Genomic DNA, 7,896 nt, shown 5'->3' on the forward strand with positions numbered 1-7,896 from the left:
CGAAGCCCAGCGGGGGGGGCGCTTTTACTCTCTTTTGTTTTTGGTTTTTTTTTTAATTTCCCCCCCCCCTTTGTATTTTTACTTTACTGTTTTCATTTAGTTCCTAATTATCCTAGTATTAACAAAATACCAAAGTGGCACCTAAATTGATGTTACAACTTATGTCACAACCACAAAAGGTTTCAACCCAAAATAATTTAGTTTATAAATTTTCAAAACATAAAAGGCATTTAATTAATGGTTTTAGCTAATGATTTAATTAGTTTAGTACATTTAAACATTTTGTAAAGCGTTGGTTTCTCCACCAATATGCCTTATGAATTAATAGTCATGTTAAGAATATTTTAGTTTTGACTTTTGAAAACTTTAACTGTTTGACTTGATTTTAACTTTGAATGTTTTGGACCGGTTTTTGATCTAGCGCGAGATTAGCAATAGTATCCAAGGTGACGTGGCGACATTAACGCGGGATTACTGTAGTCTAATTACCCGGGCGTCACAACAGGGCTGGCAGAGGCAACGCGGGTTCGTGCGTGGCCTGCGGTGGAGGTCAACTCCGACGGGGACAGGCAAGGCGGCGGAGGCCACCCGGATCTGGACGGGGTTAGAGGAAGACTGCGCTCCCGCAGTTGAAGATGAACAGCGACGGGCAAGGCACTCTAGGAGGCAGCAGGGCACGGGGACGACAGGGGCGTGGCCCAGGGTCATCCATGGCGTCCCTAACCTCCGGAGCACAGCGGGGCAACAAGAAGGGGTCCGCGGGGACGGGACGAGGCGGTTGGGCACGCGCAGAGGCGGCGGGGCCGCCGGAGTTGGTCTCCAGGTGGCGGCGCGGGAGGCCCGGCGCGGCGTCGGTGAGAGGATGCAGCAGCTGCTGCTGCTGCCGGCGGCGAGGTCGAGGCGGTGCGGCTCCAGGGGCGGCGAGGAGGTCGACGGTGCCATGGTCGTGCGGCCCAGGCGAGCTCGGCGGCCTGGACTTGCTGGACGAAGCGGCAGCATTGAGGAGGCTAACGGGGCTCCGGCTTGGCCCGCTTCTCCGGTGAGGGCGGAGCGCAGGGTCAGGCACTGGAGGTCGGGTACTGGCGCGCGGAGGGAGAAGGAAGGGCGAGGTGGAGGCGCACCGGAGAGGAAGGGAAGATCGAGGAGAGGGGATCGGGCGTTGGGTGGCTCGATGCGATGGGTGCGGGAGCGAGGGGATCGGGCGATGCGGGGGTGTGCGGCGCACAGGGAGAGATGGGGTGCGATCGGGTCGAGGGGAACTGCGGCTAGGGTTAGAGGGGCACCGGCTGGGCTGCGGATGGGCCTCAGAGGCCGGCTAGGGTTGCAGGCTGCTGGGCTCTCTCTCTCTCCCTCATATACTCTTTACATTAACAAAGAACTAGAAGAAAGGATAGGACAGAAGAGAAGGTTAGAGGAAGAATTTGGGCATGCGGTTAATTTTCTCGGACTCGCAAAAATGAGCTTGAACCAAGAAAACTAGAAAGAGGCATGATTGAAAGATGTAAATTCAAACTCATTTGAATTTAATTCAAATGGGTTTGAACTAGGACTTGATAAAAGGAAGGTCCAAAAATGTTCGGATTTTTGGTGGGGCTCCGGAAAATGATGAAATAATTTATGGGCAAGGTTTGGAGGTCAACTCGTGGCAAAAAAAGGCAAGGGATTTATTTGGCACGTGGGTTATGGTGATTTCCAAAACAATGGAATATTTAATATAGCTCCCTAATATTGGAGGATATGTTATAAAGAGAGTCACCATGTGAGTTCCCTCGGTTTAAATGGACCAAAAATCCATACAATTTATTTAGTTGAGTTGAGATACAAAGGTTAATGACATGATGCAATGCACATGATGCAAGGATGAATGCAATGAACAAAACAAATCGCACGACGAATCTCGGAAAACAAGGAAGGCATCTGAAGCACCGGGCTCGGGGCGTTACAACACTCCACCACTACAAGAGGATCTCGTCCCGAGATCTAGAATGGCACCGGAGAGAAACGGAAGAGAAAGAGAAAAAGGTAAAACTAAGTTGCTTCTTCGACAAAAGAGTGAAACCAAAGAACCTTGAGAGGTTGAACAAATTGAAAGAAAGAATACAAAGGAGATGAACGAGATTGCAAACAATCCGTTAGAAAAGAGGAACAAGGAACATTACGAGAACTTGAAGGTTGCAAAGACATGAATCAAGAGTTTAATGGACAAGATAGAATTGGAACCACTCTGGTTGAAACAAGATAAGAATGAATAAGAATGATATAATTTTGGCAGCACTCCGATTGTAAATGGAAGGAATTGAACATGAACTTGAGAAGATGGGATGATACTTGATGAAATCAACAACACACTGCCTCCGGAACTATTGAAAGAATGGCACAATGGGTAAGAAGGATTTCAGATGCACTCAGGTAGAAAAGAGATGCAGGACTTGATAAGATGAAAAGAACTTAGTAGGGAACATAACACTTCGGTCACTTGGATATGCATGAAAAGAACACGATCCTCACAATTCGCGATGATGAGTGAAGAGAGCAACATTACAATGCCTCCGGAACGAAAGAATAGAAGCTAGATTGTTGGAAAGAAAATAACGGAGAAGAAAAATGCCAACTTCTACCACAAATGAGCTTGGAAAGCATCCTTGCAAAGAAGAATTGCACGGAGTTGTTGGAAAACCAACACCGAAACGAATAAGCTTGTAGTGGACTTATGGAAAACGTCTCAAAATTATGAGGTGACAACCGGCCACTAACTGAAACAATTGCTTGCTTGAGATCAACGAACAGATGAAAACTGCTTTTGCCGAGAGGATAGGAGAAAACTTGGATCATTGATAAGCACCACAATACAACATTCCTTAGGGAAGGCTTTAGGTGAAATATGACACAAGATAACTCCAATGAAGAGATATGGATTTAAAATACCTCATTTTTGACAACATGTGAATCATGAAACATGAATGGAAATTGTCAAGAATGATATAACACCATCTCAAAAGATAAGGTAGAAAGAATAGCACTTGAAATGCAAGAAGAAGAATACTTGAACTCCCCAAAACAAAACATGTGTTGAGCACCATGTTTATTTTAGAGTGTAGCTTGGCGGGTCATAACTCCGAGAGAAATCTTGAAGAACAATTGAAGGATGAAAAGAATCCTTGCTGAACCACCATGTTGAGCCTCCATGAAGAACTCCGGTAATAAAAGGATGATAAAAAGAAAGAGAAGTTGACAACACAAGGTGAACCCTTGCAATGATTTAGATGGGGCTTCGCGATGATATAACCGAGAAAACTTGGAGCTCTGGAAAAGAAAAGATGAAACACTAGAACCAAGAATTACTTCATCAGGAACAATCTCCGGAAGAAAAGAATTAATCACTTGGATGAAACAAGAATAAGAATTATGTTATGCGTATTCTTCATCAATTTAAATTGATGACAAGCAATGGATTTGGCATACTACTTATTCTCATAGAAAGGATTAAGAGAGATATAACGCAAAACTTGAGAAAGTCTTCAACAACCACCGGTAGGATTGAAACACACAAAAGAATGAATTAATTGGTACGATAACGAAGGAAGAGAAATCTTGAACGAACCACCATACAAATTGAAAATGATAGTAGAAAAGGCACAAATCACCGGGAAGAATTGGAAAAAGAATGAAAATACTTGAGGGGATTTGGATACCTGAGAACAAAGAGATCATGAACTGAATAGAGTAAACTTGAACGATGTACCGGTAAGATTTGGAGAACTGAAAGCTGAGAATGAATAATTATGACATGATGGCCTTCAGAGGAAAGAAATGGAAACAACTCATGAAATGCTCCGGATGGGTGAAAAGAATTCTCACAATCGAAAACAATTATGAGATGATGGCATGAAGCTAGAACCATGAATCTTTGGAAGAATGGGTAAGGATTTAAGAGGAACTCTTCTTTGGTCTTCAACATTCAAGAATGACAACGGGAAACACCACCATGAATTGTTGAGATACTTCGGGATGAAAATTAGAAAGGTTGAACCAACGACGAAAGAATTTGAAAGATATTGGACAAAGGCATATGACTGATGAAATTCATTCTTACGTCAAACTTCGAAAAGAATTTGGGAATAGCTCCGGGAAAATTAGAAGAGTCAGGTAAGATCCTAGGAAAAGACCTGTGGGTTAGGGCCCACTAAAAGATACACCATTGAACGATTGATTAAAAAAGGGGGGATTGCACCGGTTGAATTAAATGACTTGAATGAGATAACAACCTCAAAATAACTTGAACGGATTGAGAATGGAAACACGAATCTTCCAAGATATCTTCGCACTTCGGAACAAATGAATAGTGAGAGGTGAATGATTAAGAGGTACACCGACATACGAAAACACTTGAAACAAGGAAGGGAATATGATCAACCCCGAAAACTTGACTTGAAACCACCGGAGAAGAAAAGAGACGAAGAAAAATAAACTTGAAGCTCGTGAGCATCTTCACGAGGGATCAACGGATCAGAACATTAATTGAAAAGGGTGAAGTGACTTCACATGAATAAATGGATACTTGATTAAAATATATAAGAGTCCTTGAAGAAAAAGGGTGGGAGGGCGGGAAAACAAAGGCAACTTGGGGCAGATGGAATGGATACCATTGAGAAAAACTTAGAATTGATCTTGCGGATGTTGAAATGATCTGATCCACTTGAAGAGAAGCACACCGGTCGAAAAGAATTGACATGACAATCTCGATGATCACGAAGGATTAGTATTCACATAGCCATATGAGAACACCGTTTAGGAAAGGTATGGATTCAACATTTGACTTCGAAGCAACTCGATTACCACAAATAAAACAAAACAAAGGATTTGGCTTGCAGAATAAGCCGGAACAAACATATGATAGAGATTCCGTTCGAAGTTTTCGTGGTGGGGCCCACACGGGCTCGAGTGTACAGCACCATCATGTACAAGGCAGTGCACACGACATACGAAGTGTCCCCGAACCAGCATAGCCAAGGGTTCTTTAAGACACAACGAGACCACTGTAAAAACGACCGTGGAAAGGCGGACCACTAGATGTCGAACCCCAATCTCATATCATGCATCTGTCGAAAAGATATTCTAGGAGCTACTTGAATTCCCACCTATAAAACTCCCGAAACATTCTGGTTATGCAATCTGGTGTTGGGGATACAGGGGAAGCAATATATATCTCACCCAAATTAACAATTCCTACATCCAAGCTGTATCCATCCGTCAACACATAACCAAGAAACCTTCGGAAATCGTGTACCTCAACCTTCGAAAAGCATCCGTTATACGAGCTATGGCAATACTCTCGAGCTCGCCCCAGTACTGGGTTATCGAGGTTATCTCACCAACAACTGCATAAAAGAGATTTTCGATGTCAGCAAAACTTAGGTATTCTAGAACTGCAACGATAAAATTATGACGACAACACCTCGGAGCTCAACTCCCCGGGTCAAAGCCACATAAAAGACAGGAGGCACCAAGAACAATGTTCTCGTCACAAAACCATCGGAACGATTCCAACATACCCGCGTGATCCTAAAAAAATTTAGTGAAATTTGAGGAGAGGAAAGACAAAACATCTACATCAGGAGACCTCACCAGAGCGACGAAGGGACTGAGGAGTAAAAAGAATCCTACTCTCCGATATATATAATCCTAAGACTCAAAACATTTTTTTTCTAGACTCAACAACGCCAGCAAACAATCAAGTAGGGGGCTCCTAAGTCGGGGATGGCTCTGATTACCAACTTGTAACACCCACGATGCGGCTATATCTCCCATGTGTCGAAGCACGACTTAGAGGCATAACCGCATTGTGGTTTTTGTCGCAAGAAGGGTCATCTTCACACAATCCCATGTAATGAACAAGAATGGGATAAAGAGTTGGCTTACAATCGCCACTTCACACAATGAACATATGATAAATCGTACATCATTCAGAGTACACACATAGTCCGACTACGGACGAAGCCAAAAGAAAAGAAGATAACCCAACTGCTAGATCCCCGATCATCCCAACTGGGCTCCACTACTGATCAGCATGAAACGAAACATAGCAACAACTAAGATCTTCGTTGAGCTCCCATCTGAGCTCGGTTGCGTCACCTGTACTGGTATCGTCGGCACCTGCAACTGTTGTGATAGTATCTGGTGAGTCACGAGGACTCAGCAATCTCAAAACCCGCGAGATCAAGACTATTTAAGCTTATAGGTAGGAAGTGGTAAAGTGGTGAGGCTGTAGCAGCGACTAAGCATATATGGTGGCTAACATACGCAAATAAGAGCGACAAGAGAGCAAATGGAACGGTCGTGAAGCTAGCAATGATCAAGAAGTGATCCTGAACTCCTACTTACGTCAAATATAACCCAAAACCGTGTTCACTTCCCGGACTCCACCGAGAAGAGACCATCACGGCTACACACACGGTTGATGCGTTTTAATTCGGATCTGGTGTCAAGTTATCTACAACCGGACATTAACAAATTCCCATCTGCCTATAACCGCAGGCACGGCTTTCGAAAGATTATACCCTGCAGGGGTGTCCCAACTTAGCCCATGACAGGCTCTCGCGATCAACGAAGGAATAGACCTTCTCCCAGGAAGACCCGATCAGACTCGGAATCCCGGTTTACAAGACATTTCGACAATGGTAAAACAAGACCAGCAAAGCCGCCCGATGTGCCGACAAATCCCGATAGGAGCTGCACATATCTCGTTCTCAGGGCACACCGGATGAGACATCCTACGAGTAAAACTAGCCCTCAAGTTTCCCCGAGGTGGCCCTGCAGTCTACTCAGTTCGGACCAACACTCGAAGGAGCACTGGCCCGGGGGGGTTAAAATAAAGATGACCCTTGAGTCTGCAGAACCCAAGGGAAAAAGGCTTAGGTGGCAAATGGTAAAACCACGGTTGGGCCTTGCTGGAGGAGTTTTATTCAAAGCGAACTGTCAAGGGGGTCCCATAAATCACCCAACCGCGTAAGGAACGCAAAATCAGGGAACATAACACCGGTATGACGGAAACTAGGGTGGCAAGAGTGGAACAAAACACCAGGCATAAGGCCGAGTCTTCCACCCTTTACCAAGTATATAGATGCATTAATTAAATAAGAGATATTGTGATATCCCAACATAATCCTGTCCATCATGGAGCAATCTTCAACTTCACCTGCAACTAACAATGCTATAAGAGGGGCTGAGCAAAGCGGTAACATAGCCAAGCAATGGTTTGCTAGGAGGGGCGAAAAAGGTTAGAGGCTGACATGGCAATATGGGAGGCATGGTAAACAAGGGATAGGCAGCGCATCATAGCGATAGAACGAAGTAACTAGCAAGCAAAGATAGAAGTGATATCAAGGGTAATGGTCATCTTGCCTGAGATTCCGCTAGGAAGCAGAACGAGTCCATGAAGAAGACAAACGGACGTAGTCGAACGACTCCTCACAACTCCGGAACAAAACCGAAGCTAACGAGAGAAGCAAACCGGAAAGAAGCAAACAACATGGTAAACACACAAGCATAGTCAAGGCATGATGCACAATCAAGTATGATGCATGTCCAGTTTAATGAGGCATGGCATGGCAAAGTGAAGCAAACAACACTACAATTTAAGTGGAGCTCAATATGCAACGAGTTGCATATTGACGGAACACCACATCAATTATTTAGTTCTCTCTCGGTTAGGTACTCAACAATATTAAGTGTTATTAAACATGGCAAGAGGTGGAGCATAAATAAAATAACTATTTAGGCAAGTTTAAGTGAGGCCGGAAACAACAAACAACAATTCCGGAAAATCCCCATGTCATTTAGTAATTTAATGCAACAACAATTTTTTAAGCATTTAAATGTTGTTAACATGATGCGGAT

This window comes from Triticum dicoccoides, chromosome 3B (assembly GCF_002162155.2).
Source record: "Triticum dicoccoides isolate Atlit2015 ecotype Zavitan chromosome 3B, WEW_v2.0, whole genome shotgun sequence".
Classification (NCBI taxonomy): domain Eukaryota; kingdom Viridiplantae; phylum Streptophyta; class Magnoliopsida; order Poales; family Poaceae; genus Triticum; species Triticum dicoccoides.